This window comes from Pieris rapae, chromosome 3 (assembly GCF_905147795.1).
Source record: "Pieris rapae chromosome 3, ilPieRapa1.1, whole genome shotgun sequence".
Classification (NCBI taxonomy): domain Eukaryota; kingdom Metazoa; phylum Arthropoda; class Insecta; order Lepidoptera; family Pieridae; genus Pieris; species Pieris rapae.
In genome coordinates, this window is record NC_059511.1 from 10,646,520 (window position 1) to 10,673,392 (window position 26,873).

A 26,873-nucleotide genomic window follows, 5' to 3' on the forward strand; every position below is an offset into this window, starting at 1 on the left:
TTCATCCAATGGCATTACAATTTTATAAAGTGTATTTGTTTTAATATGTAAACGTGAAATAAATGCGTGTGAAGTAATAAAATCAATTTACATCGTTCAGCTTATTCAAGTAATATCCATAAATATTCTCTTTTTAGCAAGGGTTGAGAGTATTTTACGTTAAAAATAAATAAATTTATGTTCGCGAAGCACGGCGAGGTAATAAACACATAATGGGACTCCGGAAGCAGGAAGGTTGCGCCAAAGGCAGCCTCATTTTCTGAACATTGAAAATGGAGATTATATTCGATAAAGGCGAAAATCAATCGGGTCTTAGGCCCGACATATAATCCTTATCTTAATCAACAGCAGTGTTCTTTGAGCAGATTTAATATAGAATACAGTTTTAATCACTGCATCTAGAAGAATTTTATTTGACAGTTTTCAAACTAGACTTCTCGTTAATTAGAGTTTTATTAATATTAATTATAAATTACTCCATAACCTAAAGATCGTATGAGTAGCCACTGAAATAAATTTACCTACTAGAATGTTCGACTACATACGTAAAACTTTGACAACGAATTCATTACCAGACTTAATAACTTATATATATAAACTTATACGGCATTTTATTTAAAACCTGTACTCTTGATATTAGTTCTAACGAGGAAATCAATTTTGAGTTTCTTTTTTAGTATTTTCACTAAAAACATACAAACAACATTTATTTATAAACCTTTGACGAGTTTGTTTTGAAATCCCCGAAGCAACAGTTTAATAACAGATTCAACTTACTTTACAATCAACTCAAATAAATTTTCAGTTTATTAACGGAAATTCAACGAAATTTATTAACGTTACTCCTTTAAAACGATTGGTATTGAATTAAAAACTTTAAAAGGCGTCTTGTTTCGATTGTTGCGCAAGACATTTTTTTAATAAACATGATCTATGTTACACAAGGATAATGTGGATATCAAATGGTGAAAGTATTTTTTGGCATGATATCAAAAATAATTAAAAATTCTTAAGAATACATTATATTCATATATTAGAAGACAATAGAAGCTGTAAATTTAACAGCCAATTCGGATTTTTTAATGAATGCAAAATTAATAACGCAAATAACTCTATAAGTTGTGTAGGTTTCGGATCTTAGAATTCAGATAAAATTACTCTACGAAAAGATAGGTTAACAATTTCCAAGTAATAATATTATTTCAAAATAGGTCAATCATTTCTTCATCATATCTTATAATCTTTGAGATTCTCCTTTGAAAGTGTAGTATGAACATTTTACGAGGGAATAGTTATTTAGACACACATATTTAATGCTATAAGAAGGGAATCTGTACGAAGATTCTAAGTACATTCTACCCTTAAGTCCCACTAGTTAGATATATTTACAACCAGAAAAGATCCCGAAGTAATTGAAACTTTGTATTCAAGTTGTGAGTAGCTCAAGGATGGATCGATCGGGGCCGATCTTGGGATTACACGTGATACGAGGCTGTAAGCCAACTTGGAACTTCGAGGTGTTCACAAGCCCATAACAAGTAGAGTAAAAATTACCTTCACTAGATAAAGTTTATGGAGAAATACGTGCTCATTCTGCCAAATGTTTTGTCATTTGTTTATGACGTTAAACGTAATCCGAGTAAAATTAAAGACTTTAGTCTATTAGACTGTGATATTAGAATCTGTCTTTGCAAGTTACAACAGAAGCCAGTATGTGGGGTTCCAAAATATTTACTTATAATAATCGTAATCAATTTATTTATATTGTTCTACGCATTTATTAATAAGCAAGCCTTTTTAATAACTTTTTTTTAAATAAAAATAAAATAACCGGTAACATATAATAATAATTAATTGTATTACATTTTTATCACTACTGATGTTTGCATGGCATTACAAAACAAATTTGTAGTTAATAGTACAATACAAAAAAACGTTGAAGATAGAAGTTGTATTAATAACTGTACAGTTATTTATATAAAAAGGAAATGATGAAAACAACATAATAAAACATTCATTTTCCGAACCAATGATACAGAAAAGATGAGATTAGGAAATTTTGTGAGGGTTTCTAATGTGCCGCATATTAAATGTAACTCATATATTTTATTACTTATAAATTTTAGCTATTATCCAATTCATCATTTCAGCATGTTAACGTCTACTGCTGGACATAGTACTCTCCCCTAAATTTCCAGTAAAAAAGTTCTGCGTTCAACGGAACAGGGAAGGCCTCCAACCTCACCAGATCATCTGTCGAACTAGTGGGAGGCCGTCCATGGCCTCATCGACCATTAGATCTTCTGGCAATGAGCCCTTCCCATTGCAATTTAAGGCCCTTTTTGACTATGTGGTTTTTGTTTGCTGTCTCTTAATACCTAATTGAATCGCGTATAGAAACACCGAGCCTCACCTTTCAATTACTCCAAAATATATTATTTAAACTAATTAAGAATTGAAGAAGCTTCCCATAGAAATTAAATATATCGAATTAGCACAATACTTAAAACAATATTTTTTTTTAAATATATCAAATACTCTGAATTTTTTTTCCAATTTCAAAGATTCCTATGTTGCATAAAAATTAATAGTGCATCATATACAGTGTACATTAATTTCTTGGGATGCCACGAACTTTATACAAGTTTTTTATTGTGATTGTAGTTCGTTATAGTTAACAAAGGTAGGCTCTTCACATTTATCATTTTATTCTTACGAATGAAAGAAAACTAAATTTAGGGCTCCTTTTAATTCCAACAGATTTTACTGGGACCAGTTATTACAAGAGCAGTGTTGGCCTAGTGGCTTCAGTGTGTCAGTCTTCAGCTCTCTTACCTGAGGCTGCAAAGGAAGAGAGCCGATTTCCGGCTGTGCACTAATGGACTTTATTACTTATTATTGCGTATTAGGCACAGAAGATCATTTAATTTGTCAATCTACTTGACTATTAGATTGACAAATTATAGTGAAGCAGATACAGAAATCTAAAGCCCAGAACTAAAAAGTTTGCAGCGCCACTGATTTATTTATTTAGTTATAATAATACTATAGAACAGCACCACAGAACAAATTTGCTCACAGCCGCAGAGAAAAAAAAAGTTAGAACAATACTGCAAAGCGTTCATAATAAATAACATGTATTTGCATATTTATTAATTATGTGTGTTTGTGACTTAATTATGCTAAAACTCAACTGTATAATGAATGAAGAGGAAGAGTTGCAGATACTTTAATACTGTCAACGAATTGAGAGCTTAAGTTTGGTTCAATCTGTATCTAAAAATAACTATAATTGCGGTAACTATTAACAAAGTTCGTGAAAATAACTTGTTATTCCCTCACTAAAAGCTTTTCAAAGTTTAAAGATGTTATAGTTAACGGTACCTGGTTTGAGTAATTAGTGAGTTAAGTTTGTGGACTGACGCGAGACTCAATATAATGGCACCACATAAAGTTCTCACTATTTGTTAGAAATCTTGTATCGTTTACGTTTAATCTAATACTCAATTTATTTTGGAATTAACATTGTATATACAAAATTTTCTACAGTAAAAAAGAACAACTTTTATTCGTAAAAAGAGATTTTTGGGCCTTGTTGTTAAACACAGGTTGTTAACCTTTGCTTTACTTTCTGGACTAAGTTGATGGTGAGATTTGTCTTGGCACTATCAACACAAGTAATTTAAAATCTTAAAATTCAATGATCCAAAAAACTGTTATATGGCTGAGAATTTTAATGTTACCATATGCAAAATCTCCATTCACGACATTCTTTTTACTATTTATAATCGGTAGCTTTAATATCCAAAAAACTCATTATTTTGGCGACACGCGGTATATGACAAGAGTATCAATGCAATACCTTATGTTAACGGTTATAAATAGGTATAAATATAAAATGTTATCGTTATATATATGTGTCAATAATTTCAGCATCATCTAAAACTCCTCAAAAGTAAAATCCAAAGCGAATCGAAACTGTAACATCCTTTTTGGTTGATAGAAATGTTGTACATATTTTAGAAAAGCCTTTGACATGAGTAGGCTTTGTGACTTTTGTCTTTTATAAGTTCAAATGTACGAAATTTTTCCCCTTTGTGAGAAATGAGAACATACTGTTGTAAAAGATCGCGTTTATTTGACGTTGCTCTAGGCTGTTGTGAGAAAGGTGCTGGTTAGTATTGACAATTAAATTATTATACGTATACTTGTATACTGGATAAAGCATAAAAATTATACAAAAAATGTGACGCGAAATTAACATTCACATTTAGAATTCCTAGTAAAAATAATGTTATGGAAAATATAATTTACTTATTGTTTTCCAGTAACTGTGAATTTTTTTAACGCTTTTTCAATTGCAAAGCTCTGCGTACTGTATAATTTATTTTAACGAATTCCTGACGTGACAGGAATTAAAAAGCTTCGTTAGCGTTTATTCATACGTTTGAACTTTACTGTATTCAGCACAAACATTTTGTTGACTTACGGAGTCATCATCACACTTTGATACAAATTACGCGTTATCTTTATTTTACTTAAAGTTATATTTTTCGTAATGCAGTCAAAAACTGTTGTAGCAATAAAAATATTATGAATATTTTAGTTTCATAACTACTACTACTACTACTACTATCCGCTGTCACATTCAATCTCCAACTCAAACTCAAATGTTGATTGCATTCCTTATGGCAACATTTTACACGTGACACGTTATCATTTATTAGAATAAGGACCTTGGTTAGGCACAGCAATGTTGTGAGTAGGCATGCTCCACCATAGTTAATTCTATTATACATTTCTATTCTAACAAGATACATCACTTATTTGGTATATTTGCTTCGGGTATATTCACGATTAAGCGTTTGTGTAAGTCATCCTTCGGTACAGACTTCCTAGCATTTAAAAATGTGTTCTATGCATAAATGCAAATCTAGTGCACAAAAACAAAGGCAAATTCATTAAATCTTCGGCGTGCAAACGCAATTTACATAGTGAAACGCAATTGCTATTTCCGTAGTAAATAAAACAAGTGCCGTCCATATTCGTTACATAATCACTAGCTGGAAGCTTTTTAAACTTTCGTTGGATTTACGCTTAACTTTTAAATCTAGATTTATCGCAGACGTATTCCATAAAAACTTAGAAGTTTTAAATGTCAACCCTTATCACTCAAAGTACTAATATATAATATAATATTATCGCCGATTAAGGATTCATATCTGAAGATAAGTGAGTGATTATTTTATGAAACGATAAATAAGATCCAAGTGTTAAATTGATGCCCAAACCCAATAACCTATCATAATCCATTTTTGACCATCTGACAGCTTATTTCAAATATTGATAAAATTGTGCCAATGACCAATCGGCGGATTGTTATAGCCATCTGTCAATATAAGCTATCCATTGTAGGTCGTATCGGTGTATGTGGATAGACCTTTGTATGAAAATTCAACTGTGCCAATATCCTATCATAAGATTTTAACTTACACCAGTTTTTAAAATAATTTAAGCTATTTGGATATTTTTATGTCGTTTGTACGGTTTTTATTAATTATTCGTAGGGTTTGGTTAATAGGATGCAGATAGGAGATTGATCTACTGTCACGTTCTGATCTAAGATTGTTTTCAATCTGAGATTGTGGATTAATTATTGGATTCGGGCATTAATTCGTTTTATTTTTCCTGTACCACACGCGAATTTTATAAAAATAATATGGATAATATTATGTTCTTGGAACATACTTTCAAATAACGAGTTCTTAAGTAAAGAAACCACAGTATTATGTTCTGGAATATCTCCCTCGATCTCTCGTGCTTAATAAAATTGTTTATCGATAAGAATCTTTGCAGGAGCAGGGTTGTTTCTTGTTAGTTAAATGAACAATTTCAAACTGTTTCTTTGTATAGAATACACGGGGACTATTATCAATCCTTTTTTGTCTAGTAATAAATATGACAGCCACTTCAATTAATTATGACAGGATAATGATAATTAATATTACATATTATTCTTCGGTAAAGTATTTTTATAGCAAACGGTTTAAATCACATTAAATGACGCTTCAGTCAAAATTTCGGTCTACTATGACGAAAACGTATCATCATTTCAACTTTAAAATACTCAGAGACATTGAGAATTTTGAAAAAAATATTGTAGTTGAATAAACAGACTGATTAGGTGAAACACACATAGTCCTTTAAACCGAGACAGATATATGCTTGGATACGAAACAACCAAAGAGAATAATATCTAATGAACATAACTAATTAACATCTTACAATTATTATATTGGTATGTTAATTCTCCTTAAATTATACATCACCCACAAGTATTCTTGAATTATTCTCTAAGCTGACCTTGTTCGCAATATTCACCTACTTTAGTGGTTGCATTCCTAGTGAACTACAAATTAATATAAAATAATATCAGGACTGAAAGTGCATAATTACAAAGTACTAATTATTCTCTAGCGTAGGTGGACAATTGCAAGTTGATAACCATAGTTTTCTATTATATTGTTTCCCTTCAAATTATTAAAGTTTGACAACCCTGCGAACTGACAATACCGTTAGCAGTTAGATTGTTTGTAGTTTGCAGTTCTGAGTTTGTCTACTGGTTTCAACTGGGTTGCCTGAAATAATACCATTTAAAACCAGCAAGTAACTGATCGAGATGCTTCCCAACATAGTGAGAAAACGTTTCAACGTTTTTATTGAGTAAAGTTTTATTTAAATAAATTTCGCTTCATAGATGTTAAGTATATTGAAATAGCAGGAGAGTGCTGATCTCTGTTTTAGCGTCACGTAGACGTGCAAATCTCAACCCGAAGGTTATTTTTCATGCCCCTAAATTTTAAGGGTAATCCACCCCTAAATTTTTTTTTATGATACAGCATTAGTAAATACATATTACCCTGAATTTTCAATCCTCTACGATAAACCCATATTTCTTATTATAGTAGTTATTTTTAATGAACTAAAAAATGTTTACTAGAAATAATATCAATGGCAAAACGAGGTTTGCAGGGTCAGCTAGTATATATATATGTAATCCTTAATATCTTTAAAAGTATTTCACTTTCATATTGAGTGGTGCGAAGGCAAATTAAATAAGGTTTCCGCTAACCAAAGAGAAAGAACCTTAAAATGGAAATGTTTCATAGAATCCACAATTGCATTTAAACAGTTCTATTTTAAGCCAAATTTGGTTCGAGAAATTTGTAACGAAGGGTGACTTTTCGCGTAAAATTTCTCCCTTTTCCAACGAGTTTTATTCGAGCTTATTAAATTACCTTTTTGAGATTATAAGACGTTGTAATCCAATGTTAATTTCATTTAATTTACACATTTTGTGTCAATTCAATAATTAAATATCTAATAGATAAATATGACTTTCCTTCGTACTTTGTTAAATTGTAATCATTATATAATTTTAACTATTTTTGTAGTTTACTTAGTGCCAAACATTAAGTCTTATACTTCAAAATGGCGTAGCACTCGGGGACTGCTATACTATACAATTATAATTATTGCTATATTATTAATGCTGTATTTTTTTTCTTCGATATTAATTCAATCTACCAGACTAAGACTAAAATATAATGCCTAAATAGTCTCACTCTAACGCATACCGGCTGAACGGGACGCGCTTACGCTAAGTCACCGACTCGTCAGAAAATACGCAGTATGCGTTCCGTCTCGCTCTAACACGTAATGGCCGCACCTATAACGTCATCGTGCGTTAGGTTTATTTTTGTTACGGAATTTCTTGATTCGGTCGCACTCGAAGCTGCGCGATAAAATCAATCCGAAATCCAGATTGCAACTCACATGTAGTTACGAAAAATCAACTGAAGTGGATTAAAAGTATTTTCACCATACTCGTATTTTTTGCTTATTTCTGCAGCTCGATTCTTTTGTACTAAATACCTATACAATTCTTGGAAATAGCGTCACGATGATTCCACAGAATGATATTAAGGTAATTGAAAGGTTTATTAGCATAAAACTCGTTATAGTCACGGAATACAATTGAAAGCTTACACAGCCTTAATTAAGGCGGCAACAGTAAATTAATTATACTTCCACTAAAGCTCTAGGAAATTACCTTATCTTAAAATCAAACAAGTTGTTAGTTCATCCCACTATCATCTTGTTATTCGAAACTGTATAAATCAAGTTTGTAAAGTCTACGTAAAATTAATATTGCTTTAAAACAATTTTATTTGTCGAATTAATATTTTGATAACTTTCTGTGGTTTTTAGCTTGTTACTTGGCTAATTATTTGTTTTTTATATTTTAAGGTAAATGACGTGAATGCGTTACAATTTTTTTACTATCCACAAAAAGGGTATTACATTAAAACCTTCATATACACTTCTTAGAGGATTTAGAAAGTAAAAGTGTGACATAAAGTATGGAATATAACTAGCACAGGTTTCCTTTTACGTAACAATTTATACTTGTTAAGGAAAATGTACTGTGTACGCTATTCAACAGGCCAAATAAATACTACATAACCAAGAATGGTTTTATGTAGTATGTGAGATATATGTGTAAATAAAAAAAAATATATATATATATATATATATTCATATACAACCCATATGCAGAAAATTGTATAGAACATTTCCTAAAAAGGCTTTTCGCAGGGTATATAGGGGTTAGAAGGAGTTAAATAATAAACAAGGGTTATACAATTGACATAATTATTTTTAATAACTGTACAACGTTCTTTTAATTCGTCGAATGTTAGTAAGTTAAATTGTAAGCAAGCTTCTAGCTAACGTCCGTACGGAACGGCTATGTTAATCTATTAAAAATAAAAATTATTTAGTAGCACTACAACCTCTTTAGGTCTTGGCCTCAGATTTCTGAATCTGTTTTATGATTAATTTTTAATAGGCAAGTAGGTGATCAGCCTCCAGTGCCTAACACACATCGATGACTTTTTGTAAAGACATGTCGGTTTCCTCACGATGTTTTCCTTCACCGTTCCAGCAAATGTTAAATGCGCACATAGAAAGAAAGTCCACAGCTGGGGATCGAACCTACGACCTCAGGTATGAGACTCGCACGCTGGAGCCACTAGGCTAACACTGCTTTATCAAATCTATTTACTAAAGTATACAATAAATAACTTAAGCTAAGGCCTGAAACACGCTTGTAGCGCCGCTCCGTCCGCTACGTGCCCGCTGAACTATTCCTAGAAAATCTGGCTGTCAGCTTCAATTTGTTCCTTGCGACTAAATGAGCCTTTTCTCCGAAACAGTAATTATTAGTTAATAATACGAATAACAATCTGACAACCAATAACAAATAATTGTAACGCCTGCCTCCACTAGTTGTCTCGACGTTTCACGTGTAGAATCAGGTTGCCTATTTAAAAAAATATTTAATACTTCATATTGTTAATATTGGGTAGTAAACAAAACAAAAATAAGCAACTTATAGTGGAGCGTGGTCGTACCAACGTTTTAAGATATGCTTGCTCTTTTTTTTTATATAGAACCGGGGGCAAACGGGCAGGAGGCTCACCTGATGTTAAGTGATACCGCCGCCCATGGACACTCTCAATGCCAGAGGGCTCGCGAGTGCGTTGCCGACCTTTTAAGAATTGGTACGCTCTTTTCTTGAAGGACAAAGATAAAGGTCGATGATCGATGCATCAACGATGCCAACCATTTCCAGGCACTTTTTTTTCGCACTGTCTCACTTTTTTCCTTCAAGCAAAAAAGAAGAGCACCGCTGAGCAGTTGGCTGCTCAAATATAAGTCTTTCCTGCAACTTTGATTTTGTTTCCTTTGGAGTAGAGGCCATGCGCAAAATATAATTTGCACCTGGTAGATGGTACTTGTGACTCCAGAGCTGATGCTTTCCTCGCTCAACTCATTAGTATCGCAATACAGCGAGGGAATGCTCCCAGCGTCTAAGGTGCCACGGCGACCAAACTTTTCATATTTGTTCATTTTCATTAATTTTGATGTGAAACATCTATAGCCGCACGTAAAACCGATTTCTGGCGTGGCGACGCATGCCGTGGCGACGCATCGCCACACTATATGATATACAGTCTAAACGCAGTAGTAAATTTCACATTTAAAAATATTTAATGAATATAATGTTTATTCAACAAATAGTCATCGTTATCTGGAAAAAAATCGTAATATTTTATTTTATCATTATGACATATTTAGTTCCTATCACAATCTGTTCTTTTCTGCATATTACTTTTACAAAATAATGTCTATGTTTCACATCTGCCAGGCATCCCGTGACAGCTCACATTTTTTAAAATATTTTTATTTTTACTATGTAGATTAAGAAAATTGTAAATAATTGTATAATATATAAGTGATAATTATAATATAACAAAATACAAACAGTGTGTCAAACTTCGTGAAACTTACCTTAATAACGGTATAATTTTGGACGATGCAATATGTCTTCTAGAGACTATAATTTAAAAATGTTTACAAGCATTGAAATAACTATGAGTAACATTATCGTTATACTTTAATTAATATAACAATACACGTGGAATAAAGGTTAAGGGTACCAATTAAGTTCAAAGGTTAACTTTATTAAAGCATCGTTATTGTCAAATAAATTCTCGCTTATTAAAACCATAGACGTACTTTCATAGATAATTAAAGATATGTGACGTAAAAGTTACCAGTTAAAATTAATTTGAGGGTATAGTTTCAATTATTTCTGGCGAGCAGCCATTTTGTTGAAGGAAATTTTCTGTTACGTAGGTGGTATAAACTGGGATATCTTTACGACTTTGTAATTGGATTGAAGCTTATAAACATATAACATTACTTGGAGTCAATTATAACGACCTAGTGATAAATTTAATAAAGATATTTCACGGGTTTACGCGTTGGATAACATTTCGTAGCTGATTTGGACAGTTCTATAAATATATAATTATATAAACCGAACTACATTACATATTATTCAATAGATGACTGATGATGATGAGTATTTCTAAACTTTGGTAACACACTTGCTAGCCTAATAGTATCGGATTTGACATCATATTAAATATAAATTACCCGTATAATTTTATATATATAAATTAATAAATAAATCAGTGGCGCTATAACCTCTTTAGGTCTTGGCCTCAGATTTCTGGATCTGTTTGTCATGTCATGATCATTTTTAAATCTAATAGCCAAGTCGCTGATCAGCCTCCAGTGCCTGATACACGCTGTCGACTTTTTGGGTCTAAGACATGTCGGTTTCCTCACTATGTTTTCCCGTTCGAGCAAATATTAAATTCGCACATAGAAAGAAACTCCATTGGTGCACAGCCGGGGATCGAACCTACGACCTTGGGTATGAGAGTCGCACGCTGAAGCCACTAGGCCAACACTGCTCTAACATTTTCTGAAACCTAAGGCAAAATTTACAATAAATTTTAGAAATAATTCGTAATTTTATTCGTTTTCTGTGTTACTAAGAAGACACGTAAAGTTAAAGCATACATCCTTAATCGCTATCATCAAACCTAAACACAACGCGGGGGAGGCGTCAAATGTAATGAAAAAGTTCTAAGAATAATTGTTTTACCTCATATCGAAATGTTTTTCATAATTCACGCGAATTCTAAGAACACTATTTTCATTCAGCCTATACAGGACTTAATAAATTAAATACATATTTATGAAACAACCTATTCCGTTGAGTTTTTGTATTACGCGATTGCATCAATGTGAAAACAACTCTACTTATAAGTAAGTACATCTAAATTGCTTACATAAATGTCATTACTCATTTGACATTTTTCATGTCAATATACATATAAACAAAGTTTAAGCAGTAATTAAATAATAGAAATATATTGTTGTCTCTTTATTTTTATTTGTATTACAAAAGCTGACTAATAAATAAAACTAGAGCGCATTTTAAACCCACTTTTAATCTTATAAATAATTTATAACCGATGCACGTATTCAGAATTTCCGAAAGTAAATTAAAACCGAAGCTAAACTCACTTCACTTATTTCATCGCTTTCCGTCCCCAAAAATAAACTTAGAGGGGTTAGTTAGATATAAACTACGAACTTATCCAAGGAACTACAACTAATAAGTTATATTTCGTCTTTTAAAATTCGCAAAGCCTTTCAATTATAAGTTGAAGGTTCTCTAACGTTCATGGTATGCCTAGAAACATTTTCTCCTTATATATATACAGACTAGCTGCCCTCACGAACTTCGTTTCTCCTTCGTTTTACAAAATAAATTTAATTTATACTTTCTAGCCTCAATAACACGTGGTAATAATTATATTGAATTGTAGCTAATATGACACGTTTGTCGGTTTACCATAGCAGTGCCATCTATTGATTACTTAATCAATCCAGTCGAAAAGTATCGACATCTGTTAGAATCTTTTGAATTAAAGAGATAATTGTGACTGTCAATTAATTTTAGACAAATACTTCGCAATAAAATAAAATTGCGACTATAATTAAAGATCTAAGCTATCTCTTAAGTTGGACCAGACTGTTGGACTACAAATTGTATTCATATCTATTTTATTTAATTTACGTAAATAGGATGTGTGAAAATAAATAAATATTATTCTATACACAGATTGTTAAAAGCACTGTCGGCTTCTTCCTGTGACGATCATCTGGTAGGCAGTCTGTTCGGATTTAAAACTAATTGTTCGTATGGTTAAGGGAAACGAGAAGAAACCGGCATTTTTAAATTACGATATGTCAGGCATATTCTGATCTTCTAATAGATTAAAAATGCTAATGATCATAAATTTTTGATAGTTTAATGAGCTAATGCTAATAATACTAATGCTTTAAACTTATTTACGATGTTATGATTTTAAAAATTGTTCAAACAGATTTTAAGGTTCTTTAACCAATAAAAAGGCACATTCTTAGCGATTATCATTAGTTATATAAAATGATACGATCCCGAGCGTCAGTGAAAATGTTGCATAAACAGGAAAAATATTTCCTTTTGAGAGCTTTCCATAGTTTGCTTCGTTAAAGACAGTTCCTCATGATCGATCATGAAATTTAAAATATCCTTTTATCGTAAGGATATTAATAATAAATATATTCGTCTTAATATTTTTTTTAATTAAATACACATCAAGCTATAACCAACTTATCGTTGGTAACTAATAAAAAATAGATTTAATTTGTTAAATCACTGTAACCTGAACATCATGTAATTCTATTATATGCTGGGAGACCAAAGGCACTTTGTCGCGAGAACCAAGTCTCCCAAAGGAGTTATGAAAAGTGAAACATTTTGCGTTATATAGCTACAGTGGATTAGACATTTAGCGGTGCGTATCTTTTATTACTTCCGTTTTAATAATCACAGCGAACTAGTCCTTTAGTTTCACATTCACTGATTCATGTTTTTAATATTTTCATTACTGCTAGTTTCTGAGCTGCAAATGTCACGCCTACCTTTTAATTTATTTGGCCATTTTAGCTATTGAGGTGTGTCTCCAAAAATTAATGAAATGAGTTCATGTTTCTTTCTCAAGAAATAAACCTAGTCAAGATTATAATTGGTTACAATTTATTTTTGATATTAACGCAACAATTTTTCTATATACACAAATAATACCTTTTTGTCCAATGAAAAAAACAGTCTCGGGAAACTGTCAATTTTTGACATAGGTATTGTACATATCATACATGTGTCAGCTGTCATAAAATACATTACTTGAGGACTTCATACATGTATGAAACTTAAAAGAGCAACAGGAATAAACAATATCCCTTCAACAGAACTAAAAATAAAATAAATCAGTTGCGCTACAACCTTTTGAGGTCTGGGGCTCAAATTTCTGAATTGCATGTAGGTAATCATCCACCTGTGCCTGACATATGTCATCGACTTTTTGTCGCGAGCCGAGTTCCTCATGACATTCTCCTTCATCGTTTCAATGAATAAATGCGCATATAGAAAGAAAGTCCTTTGGTACACAGCTGGGGATCAACCTACCACCTAATTAATGAGAGTCTCACGTTAAAGCTACTCAGCGAACATTGCTGTAAGTCCTAAATTGCAGTAAAATTGTATGCATACACACTAATACATACATAGAGACGTCAATAAAAAAATATTCGTGTCCACACCTTGTACATGGGAACTAAAACCAAATGTAACATTGCTACGTATAAATCTCTATTGTATTTTTTCATACAGACTAAAATCACATTGATATCCGTCTTGTCAAACAGTCTGCATATACAAAAACGAAACACTTAAAATTCTGTAAAGGGTAATTGTAATTCTGGGTAAAACTTGAAGTGATTTAAGTGTCAAAGTCTGCGGCCAATGATCCGGGCCTGATTTGTGGTTCAACGTCAGCGAGGGAAATGACCAGCTTAACAAAAGTTTCATGTAATTTTTATACAACAATCTTTACAGTTCGAAAGAATTTCGAAATATTGTGACGTACGATTTTCCGTAAATAACGTTGAGGCCTGGCTTTGAATTTTCTTCCCTTCACTCCCGGTGGAACTCTTTCCTCTGAGTACCGTAGGCACGTTTTCCCTCTATGCTATATAAAAAATCTTAAACATATTTTAACTTTGGAATACATGACACACCTGTCATTGATGCTCAATTGTTTTAATTACAAATATTAAGCCTTAAATTGCTATTATTAAACCGACAACAAAAGTACCACTACTAATTGCATTTGACATCAAAACACGATTTTTTTATAATTTTTGGAAACTAAGGAAATGACTCTAGAGCGGGTACTTTCGTCGCGGAACGTATACGTTTCGCAATACAGCGTTAAAGTATATTATTACTATGTAGATTAAGAAAATTGTAACTACAGTACTTTTGTATAATACTAGAAAAATTACATAACACATTCAGAGGTTGGCACCCACTGGATAAATATGTAATGCATAATTGAATATTTCAGTGGCAGGACTATCAAATATATTAAAATAATCATCTAGGTGGGCTTTATAGGTCTTACCTAAGTATAAATTATACAAATGTGGAGACATATCATAAAATTAGCATTATCCAAGGAATAGACGCCAATTAGGTTAGCGGGACAGAATGCGCCAAGCCGTCTGGCACTGTATTTTCGTCGGGCACTTTTCAACATTCAATATGCATATTGAACGTGAGACGATACGACTAGTCAAATTTAGTTTCACACGAATTCTACTGTTGGTATTCCTCTGGTACAACATAAGTTTGATTTATTTGTGATTTTCACTTACAAACGGTCATGAATCATCTATGTACCCGCGACAATTGAATCGCGCCATTATTTTATCTTTCGTTTTATATTCTGACCCTAGAGCTCAAAAGTCATATCAGTATACCTAGGTTGTATTGTAAAGGCACTTTCTTATGATGCCTTTTGTTGAATCATCTTAACGTTTCCTAAGAAGCATGACATATTTTGTGAACTAACGAATCAATATGCATATTGAACGTGAGACGATACGGATAGTTAAATTTATTTTCACACGAAAACTACTGCTTGTATTTCTCTCTATTTAATCGGCATGTCTTATGTGAGCGTTGTGGACAGCGACGAAACATCTAGACGGGTTTTTGTCCAGTGCTGCTCTTATGACAGTTTACCGTTTTGAAGACGTTGAGAGATCAGTCCATCTGGTGGGTGAGCAGCCTTTGAGATGTTTTGGCATTTGTGTTTACAATCACTATCAGTTTCTTTAAGTTCTCATCGCCTCTGCGCATTTGATGGCCAAAATCTCCCCATCTTATATAGTCTATGTTCTATAAAAGTTCATTTCCATGTAAATCTCTTAAATTATGGTGTATCCAGAATTAACATTTTCCGTATCAATTAATATAAAAAGCAATAAACGCTAAAATTTCTGATTAGAAGAAAAACGATAAATTTAATTTTTATTATTAGTAATCATACAGTTTATAGTTATAAATATTATAAGACAAAACACTAAGACAATACAGAAAGCCAAAACAGATTACATAGATAAACAATATATGAATATAAAACAGAAAACAAGTAAGTATTTTAACACACAAAGATAAATTTGGTTAGCAAAGTAAAGGCAAACTAAATTGAAACTATTTTCTATAATGATATTACCATATGCTGAATATAATAACAGAATAAAGAGGTAGCACTTAGCTGAAATTTTGCATAAGCAAAACTTGTAGCCAAGTGGGTTGTGCACAAAAGATGCTGGCGTTACATTTACATTACGTTGCATAGTCGCGACATATTGTGCGTCTAAATAGTATTTTTATGATGCCTTTGTATTCTTATGATGAACAACGAGAATAAACTGTTTCTAAATAGATTCTATCACTAAGATATTAAATTAAATAGCTTTTCAGAACTATTTAAACTATCCTCATCTTGTCAGAAAAGTTTAATGTAGGTAAAATAGAGTTTCTTAGACATATATATTATTAAATAACGTTTTTATTCAAAATAACTGCGTTTTTATTATGATCATATCAGGTAGATATAGTTACTCAACTCAAAAACAACACATAACCATACGTTTAATTTACTCAATAGAAAACTGGTAACACAATGTTGACTTCAAGTGCTTAGTTTGTTGCTTCTATTTTATGAGTTTAAAACTAATGAAATAATAAAATAAAATACGCAGTTAAACCGTCACTTATAGCAGCTATGTAAAAGTTTATTAGGAGTGTAAAGTTTCATTTATTTTCATATCAGTAGAATTTATCCTTCTAAAGCTGCTTGATTTATCGTAAGTTAACGAAATATGTCTTAGGAAACTTCGGAAACGTCAAACATGATTCAACAAAAGGCATCGTGCCTTTACAATACAACCTAGGTATACTGCTATGTTTTTGACTGAGTATACAGACAAGAAAATCAGGTCTAGGGTCAGAATATAAAACGAAAGATGAAATGATGGCGCGTTTCAAGTGTCGAGGGTACAGAGATTCGTTCGCGACCGTTCGTTGAATAAAAATCACTTCTTTTAAATCAAACCTTATTATTCTTATATATTGGTAACAATGTCATACTTATAAATGTCATCATCACTACATAGTATAAAACAAAGTCGCTTTCTCTGTCCCTATGTCCCTTTGTATGCTTAAATCTTTGAAACTACGCAACGGATTTTGAGGCGGTTTTTTAATAGATAGAGTGATTCAAGAGGAAGGTTTATATATATAATGACATCCATTAAATAGTGGAGAAGTACTGTTATTTTTGAGGTTTCTAATGTGATGTCGTAAATAATTACATTTTTTCCGCTTACATTGCAAACGCAGGCAGAACCCTACGAGTTTTATCAAAATAATGTACTAAGTATTGTACAACCTTTTCAAAGGTCTACAGAATAGTCCGTGATGTTATATGTCTATATGGTATATGTCGCGTATATTATCGGAGCTTTCCAACGACGGAAATAACAAGACATAATAAAAACCTGCTTTTCATCAGCATTGCACCCGTGCGAAGCTGGGGCGGGTCACTAGTTAAAAATATTTGTAAAACTTCCGACCAGAGCAGTGTTGGCCTAGTGACTTCAGCGTGCGACTCTCATCCCTGAAGTCGTAGGTTCGATCCCCGGCTGTGCATCAATGGACTTTCTTTCTATGTGCGCATTTAACATTTTCTCGAACGGTGAAGGAATACATCGTGAGGAAACCGGTTTGACTTCGACCCAAAAATTCGAGGACGTGCGTCAGGCATAGAAGGCTGATGACCTGATGAAACAGACACAAAAGTCTTTCTGTTTTTCTTAATTGCATACAACTCGGAAGAAGAATCTTTTTTTTAATAAAAAATTATGACACACAGTTATTTTACGGTGACACATAAATTGGTTTTATATCAAACGTAGCGTCTACTTACATCACAATAATAATACTTGAAATTAAGTACTTTGTAATTTACAAAATTATAGTTTGTGTCGTGAGCAAGGCAGCTTAGAAAGAAACACGTAATCCGATAACGTATGTAAAAATACTTATAGTATTAGCAATACCTTTTTAATTCAATATCATCTTTCAATTACAGGAAAATTTAGCAAGAACGCCCAAATTCCTCAGATCGCGTTACATTTTCATGAAAATCTTTGTTGGTTTAAGAAGATTAATTATTATTTAAATTCTATTTGTCTCATTTATGTTTCAAAATCAACTGGAAAACAAAACTAAAACTTCTTTATCGGCGTTAGAAAAAAAATACCTTTTTACCTACATTTTTTTGGATTCTTCTCCTGTGTCGTCCGCTCCTTTCCAATCATTTTTGACATGCAACTAGTTTTTTTTATTATAATAATAATATCACTTCACGCCCTTAGCATTATATTTCGATTTCATAAAGATTCACATGCCACTATTTCACAAATTTTAGTACCTAGAACAAAAACACGAAAAGAAACTATTCGGTTATTTCTGTGGTTCAAAGAAATAAGAAAATTTTACCTTTAGTAGAAGCGCATATTTTCAATTCAATACAGTTGTGGAGTCAATAGAAATCTATTTTTAGCTAACAAACAATTTGTACTGAGAAAAGCCGTGGTAAAGAAACGAGGACATTCTACCTTATATTTTTTATAGCAAGAAAACAGCGTTGTTTTATTTTTCTAATCGATATAACCAATCTTAATTTTAAGATTATAAAAAAAGGTTCTAGTTTTTATGTATTATTTTATATAATTCTATATTACAGTACATATTTTGAGATTTTTGTTGACGACTATATTTGATTGATATTTCGTGAGAATGAAGCTACACCACCGCATCATGAGAGAGAGGTCTCAGACAGCAGATCTTAACAGATCAGTTGATAACAAATTTAATCACAAAACAAAAGGATCTTTTAAAACAAATGATGTTTTTAAGAATTCCTGGAATAGTATTTTGCGTTGGTATATTTCTAAGAAATCATGCAAAAGCTATCAAGTACAAATCCAATTATATTATTTTAATTACACGCCTGATTAGAGTTTCCAGAAATAAGAAATAAATTGTTCTCTTTAAATATGTTTACAAAACAATACAAAAGTATTGTTTAGCTACTTAATTAAAGAAACTGTGTATATTTTAATAGCTAAATCACAGCGTTTTTCAAATTGCTGTTGAAAGGAAAGAAGGCAGAATCTTCATTTGATTGACTGAAGATATTTTTCTGGCACGTTTAAGATTTTTGAAAAGCCTCCGCTACCGCTGGCTGTGCCACCCAAAAAGCTGTTCCAGAGCTCTCTTTTTTTATCTATCTGCAATCAGTCTCTTGGCTTTTATCAGATTTCATTTGAAGTAACGGCAATTAGGGAACGCAAATTCAAAAATTTTTTTATTCCCTCCGTAAGACTCCATAGATTGTCAGACTGCGGCAAGTTCCAGAGTTCCCTGTGCAACCTTCCACCAATTACTAGCTTTCAGTTGCGGAAGGTCTTTCCCCATCGCCCCAGCGCTACCTCGGCCTACTGGTCCACAACCTTTAGCCTTCCGATCATGACAGAACATTGTACGCCATAAGGAGCCAAGCAATACCTCTGTAGTTTTCAAGGCTCCATCAAGCTCAGGCTTTTTTGTGTTCCGGACATAAAATGCCCATGTTTTTTGACTGTTTGCTCGCTTTTCTGGTTATATTTCACAACAGTTCACAAGAGTTCCTTGTTATATTGTTAGTTATAATATAAAGGCATATAAGTATAATTTTTAATGCTTTTTATGTAGGATAGTTGGTGTGGTATTTTGGCGTTCTATCGAATTGGAATAATAATGAGTGGAATAATTTAATTAATTAATTTCAAAGAACACAGGTACTATCTTATATCTTTAAACGAGCAATTCTTGTATATCTAATTGAATCTCGGAATCAGCTCCAACGATTTTCATGAAATTTAGTATACGGGGGGGGGGGGTTCGGGGGCGATAATTCGATCTAGCTAGGACATCGAAAACACTTATAAAATGTCATTTTATAATAATAATAATAATAATGAATCATTTCATTCATCATTTTATTAGTATGTAATTCGTACTTAAATATAATTTCCAAAAAACTTCTTAATTCTACGCAGGCGTATTACCATAAAATGAATTTAAATCTACTAATACTGATTTATCTGTGTAAATCAATTATTCCCTAGATGTGAATCTATCTTCCAACGACAATTTCTCTGAAAGTATCTCGACAGTCGCAAAATCCTAATATTTGCGTTCGACGCACCCTTCTTGACTTTTCACCTCGAGACGACAAAATATTTGCAACTATTTCGGGAGTCTAACAGATTTAACGATTTATGCAAACAAATTCTTTGTAAGTAAGAATTTTATGGATATATTATGAAGCCAGATTGTCGATATGGTTACTTTATGATTTCGAGATAGCGATATATTGATTAAGTAATTCAAATGTGAATAGTAACGACACATTTAATAAAACAAAATTATTGAGATGATTCCAATTATATACACCAACTAGCAACTAAGGAGGTTTAATGCTTTGATTAACAGACTTAATTTGAGTAAGAGAAGTTAAATTGCTCGATGTGCATTAAGCGCATACAACTTTAACATAAAAACTTAATGATTTCTCTCAGTTTCATAACTATTACTTATAATAGCAATATATGGATAAACTAATGATATTTTGAAGACTTAGCTTATCGATAGATCGTAATTGTCTTTTACTATAGATATATAATTTATGTATGGCCTAAACCTATTATCCGTATTTAAATAATATAACGATATTGATTAATTACCAGGTAAAAATATATTTTGTTACTATTTAGGAATGCGACATTAGACATTGGCTACGACAGATCTACTGGCTTAATCTAAATTTAATGACCAAACTATACATTCGAATTTTACGGTAACTTTAATTTTCTAAATAGCTCTGTGAATAGGCATGTTATAAATAGTACTAATTGTTAGGTTTTTCTGTGAATAATTTCATGTAAAATGAGTAAAACTACTTATAAAGTTATATAACCTAAAACCTTTATAGATCCTCCAAGAATTTACGATAGCCTAAGAGCGCATATAATTTTTCTTCTATAGAATAGCTTTAGTTCAGCGTTTTGTGCCTGTCACCGATAAATATGTCCTAAGACATTTCGTCTCCTTACGACGTTTTCCTTACGTATATGTAATTAAATGAGCTAATGAGTAAAGAATAATTCAATAATTAACAGATGGAGCTATATCATACATAACTTACAATTAAGGTTGATTTAAACAATGGAAAAATTAGTATCATATGTCAAAGAAAATCACGTAAATGTTTCTTCATTTTAATTATCTGTGTATAATTGAAATGAAAATACACAACTACGAAAAACATATCATCGTTACACACATAGGAACAGGGAGAATTGTTCGGCTTGTTCTCTTAATATTTTACATTTTAGGAAAACTCTGAATATCGGTAGAATGTAATCTTACAGAAAAAGCTGTCAATATATCCGTTAGCTTCAAACTTATGTAACATTTTATTGAGAATACTTTGCAGTACAGAATAAATTTTGCCACAAAATTGTTCTTGTGATCTAGATAACCATAATCGATATACGATTCACTACGTTTCTTAAGTAATTGTACCACATATTATAGTAATTAAATATCAATAAAAATATAAAGTTATTTAATCGAATTGATCCTCAGAAATAATGTATACAGTATAATTCAGTTATTTAAATCAATCTTAGTCAAAGATAATGCAGTACAAATGTATCTTAGTATTAAAATAATATTATACAGATTATAGTTAGGTAATCTATTGAGAATTGAAGTCGTGAGAGCTATTTTAGCATTCTGGTCAGGATCGTACATTCAATATCTGGATATTTCGGCTCCTTCATTCATGGAGGCGCGAGTTTGCAAGTGCGTAGAGGGCGCCGCCCGCCCAAGCCCTCCCCGCTCTGACGTCAATCCGCTACCTCACTATAAATATAAGATGCCAAGCACGCCACAATATTAGGCCTATACTTTAACTTATTAAGATTTACTTTAACCTATATTTAAATTAAACAAATTATTTTTTAGTTCAATTGTATGTTGCGATGGTTGTTAATTACACGTAACAAATAACACTTTTCTATAAAATTTAGTTTATTTTTATTTGCTTTATTGTTAAGATACACAATTTCCTTTAGTTTTCACGATTACTATACAATAGTTTATATTATATTAAATATCTCATTACTTTTTTAACGTATGTTTAAAACATATTTTAATGGATGTCGAATATAAATTGGCTAAGTTATGACATTTAAAAAAATAAAAACATAATCCTTTATTAACTTAACAGAGGTATAATAACTCCTATTATTTATGTTAAATTTAACGACATTTAAAATTAATATGTAACTTTGCAGCACCATTGTCATATACGCATAAGTATTTCTTTCACAATTAATATACACAATGTTATTTTTTATATATATTTGAGGCTGTTTTTCTTCAAATTTGCTTGTCAATTTAATCGAAACGCACCTCAAAGTTCAATCACCTTAGAAGCGTGTGACTCGTTCGAATATTGATTGCGCACCTCATTTTATGATTACGAAACGGATGTTTTGGTTACATAACATGTGTCTTGTCAAGCAAATAATTTATCACTTACTTAAAGATATAAATAAATAAGTGTGTATGTTAAATGTGCATGGTAAAGCCAAAATTGATTTTTAATATGGACAAATGGAAAATGGCTAAAGTGGTACCTATCTATAAGTCGGGGGATAAAGAGCTAGTTGCTAATTATAGACCCATTTCTATTCTTTCCTCCTTTGCTAAAATACTTGAGTCTCTAGTATGTCCCTATCTTTATAAACACTTTGAACAGTTAATTGCTTTATCACAACATGGGTTTATGCAACGTAGATCAACCACAACTAACCTAGTTGAGTATACTGAATTCCTAAGTGATGCTTTGGATCGTGGTCTCCAAGTTGATACGATTTATACAGACCTCAGCAAGGCTTTCGATCGAGTTCCTCACTCTATACTTTTAAATAAGTTGTCTAGCTATGGCGTATCACCGCGTTTTCTTAAATGGATTGAATCTTATTTAAGTAATCGCGAATTTTTCGTTGTCGTTAACGGCTTTAGCTCCACAATACATAAAATATCCTCCGGTGTACCACAGGGCTCTCATTTAGGGCCAATACTATTTAATATATTTGTAAATGATTTAACAACTTGTTTTAAGCATTCTAAGGAGTACATGTACGCAGATGATCTCAAGTTTTGCCGTGTTATCAGTAGCTCCGATGATTGCTCGATGCTCCAATCTGATCTGAATGAAGTGACCTCATGGTGTGTCTCTAATGGTATGGAGCTAAATGTCCGAAAGTGTCACTTTATTCGTTTTGCAAGAAAAAGGGATATTTTAATTCACAACTATCATATAGGTAGCGTAGTACTTCGAGAGGAAAGAGTGATTCGTGACTTGGGGGTACTTTATGACAATAAGCTAACGTTCTCAGAACACCAAGACTTTATAGTTAAGAAAGCTTCTAGAATGCTTGGTTTTGTCATAAGAAATACGAAAGGATTTCGTAGCATCAAATCAAAAATACTAACAATAGCCTCGTGCGGAGCATTCTAGAATATGGTTCAGTTGTATGGAGGCCGCATTATGCGACGCACATGCTACGACTCGAGAGATTACAAAAGAGGTTACTGTGGCATCTGCTTTTCTCCAGTGGCATCTCGAAAAAAAAGTTGCCAACGTACGAAACCAGGCTGGCACACTTTAATATGATGTCATTGGAGAATCGCAGAAAAATTATTGATATATCGTTTGCAGCAAAGATATTCAATAATAAGATTGATTGTCCGAACCTTCTTTCTAAATTTAAGATTCATGTACCCTCTCGATCCCCTAGGCATCCCGTTATTTCATTTGTCCCTCCTTTCCGTAGGACGCGTTTTGGTCAAAGCTCTCCGGTGTCCAGATTAAGCATTCTGATAAACAAGCTAGGTCTGGATATCCAGAGTTGCTCCCCTCACACTTTAAAATCGATTTTGGTTTAGTTTTTTGTAATTGTTTCTTTTTTGTAATGTTTATTTTGTTTAAAAATTTGTTTCGATTGATTTTTGTATGTGCTCAAAATGAATGTCATGTTTGCCTCTAATTGCTCATCACATTCAAAATTGTATTTTGTGTTTGTTTTTACGAATGTATCAGTGTGCCGAGCGTTGGCAATCTTTATCAATAATAAAAAAAAAAATATATAAAGCATTACAAATCCTTTAAGTATTAATTTTTGAAATATTTTAGTAAAGCTCACGAGCCCTCTGGCATTGAGAGTGTCCATGGGCGGCGGTATCACTAAACATCAGGTGAGCCTCTTGCCCGTTTGCACCCCGGTTCTATAAAAAAAAGTGTTGCGAGATTGTTTACGCTGATCATAGATTATACATCGTCATAGCTGAAGTATTTATAGTATGGTTGATTTTTCAAAGTTAATTACAATAAACACAAATTAAATTTGTTGCCTTCTACAGGTAACAAAACAGATATTTTAAAATAATCAAAAAATAACGTAATCATAATAAAGCAAATATATATTATTAATTTATTTTCCCATCTAATATCCCCCTTAAAGAAGACTTTAATTACGAGATTAAAGTAAATCTCTGTAATTAAGACTAAAGATTAATGCTCGAATAGACCGGGAAATTTCACGAATCACTCATCTTGTAATATTATAAGGAATACTTTCAATGGACTTGCCTTTATTATGTCCATTTATAATTACGAACAGAAAAATGTCTTGTCAAAGCAAAGTCGCATTTGAGTTAATGATTTTTTTTATAGAACAGGGGATAAACGGCTAGGTAGGTCACCTAAAGTCATATCACTTGACGTCACCCATGGTCTCATGGAAAATTCCAGAAGGCTGGCCTTTAATAATTGGTGAACTGATCAAGGCACTCGCTAATCGTTGAATACTGACTGTAGGAAAGGAGTTGGTACTAGGCACCTCCTGCAATAGACTCCTTGTGCGACTTCGGCATTCAGTTCCTTTTAGCTTTGTTAGGGCTCAATGCTTTCACCATGTCTACTGTAAATTTGCCTCTGACCTATGTGATATGTAAACAAGAAGGTAACCAGATTAAATGGCCGGCAGCGCACTCGTGAGCCCTCTGGCATTGAGAGTGTCCATGGGCGGCGGTATCACTTAACATCAGGTGAGCCTCCTGCCCGTTTGCCCCTTGTTCTATAAAAAATAAAATAAAAAACGAAGAGCGACGCATGCCATGGGCAGTATCGAGAGGTACCGGAAAAGTTACCAACTCAGAATATCCTGGTATAATTGGAGGGATACCACAATAGTTGATCTTTGTTAACCTTTTTTAAATTTAAATTTATTGTCTTGGTTGATATAAAAATCACAACAAATTGTATATCATAACTTAATTTGTAATGTAACAGGAGGCAAGAAATTTAGTTGAAATATAATTTAGAAAAATATATTCCAACATAAAATAAAGACATATGAATAAAATGTTATCGGAGCTCGAAGTTTTTAGTGTATCCTATTAGTAGAATAGCCGACGGCAACATTACATCCTATGTTATTACTAATTGTGGGATAAGGTAAAATTTGCTTTTGTAAAGACGGTTTTCACATTTTATTCTGTGTTATATGGTGGAAATCAATATTATATCATGTAAATTAATATGGCAGAGGTTAGGTAGGTGAGGTAATTAAGTTATCTGTTAGTATATAATATCTGATTGATATAGATATTATATATTTATGTAGTTGCTGTTTCTTCCACACTTTACATGGGATTGTTTAAGAAGATTAATTGATTGAGTCGTTGACTATGGATTAATATATTGATTTCTCATTAATATAATAATAATAATAAACTTTAGTTATGACAAAAGGGTTGTGACCATTAAGAATAATAATATATACTTAAACGAAAACATATAAAGATAGAAAAGAATGTATGTATAACGTGTAAATGACGCAGAAAAAGTTAAATAGTAGGTAAGAAAAAATATTACGTAAAAAGAAAATATAATTATCTTAAAGGTATTTTTTAAATTCAAATGTTTATGGGAATCAGATGACGTACACTAGTGCGCGCGAGTTTGCAAGAATTCTTTCGGTTGGAGTCACTTCTATTTTGTGTAACCGAATTACGCACGTATACAGTCGAATGACGTCATAATTTAGGTAAGAAAAATAATAAAGAAGAAAGTTAGGAGCGAGCGTGCGTACTTAAGATGGCTAATTTGATTTTATTGTGAAAGTTTGCGTTTTATTTGTAAAGTCCGTAGAAATTCCTTTACAGGAATTATACAATACCTGCATAAAATATAAAACTAGGGCTTTAAGAGATGTTTAAATCTAACATACTCCAAGTATCTGTTCAAGTATCTGGTTCAATCATGCGTTTGTTTTCATAATTGATTTTTATTGGCTTAGCAATTTATAGAAACTTATTATCATAGTCTCTGTTACACACATTTCAGTTTTCGCTATTCACAAGAAACAGACCATTTTATAGGTTAAAATCATTTCAAAACTATTATATAGTTTATTTAAATATGATAGATTACTGAAGACTATTAAGTGTGAATATAAAGCAAAGAGTAATTCTTATTTTTTTTTTAATTTAGCTTATATTTTATCAACAGTTGAAAGCAACAAGTATAGTTCGTTGGTTAATTAAATTGTTTTTATACCTCATATATAGAAACAGAATGTTTCTAAATTAGTTTGCGTGCAAAGTCAAGACGATCATGTTTGTTTGTATCTAAATATAGACGATTGTTTGTAACACGTAAATCATACATTACCGCAGCCACTTTTCTTTACAACTTTTATACATCTTTTTGAATCAATATTATTGTCGTATTTCTAAATATCAT

The 26,873-nt window shown here is 32.1% G+C and overlaps 1 protein-coding gene across 1 annotated transcript in view; it reads left to right on the top strand.

Annotated features, from left to right (window-relative positions):
• Window positions 1-26,873, top strand: part of LOC110998299 — an 82,072-nt gene that overhangs the window by 1,802 nt on the left and 53,397 nt on the right. The gene's annotated exons all lie outside the window — the stretch shown is intronic.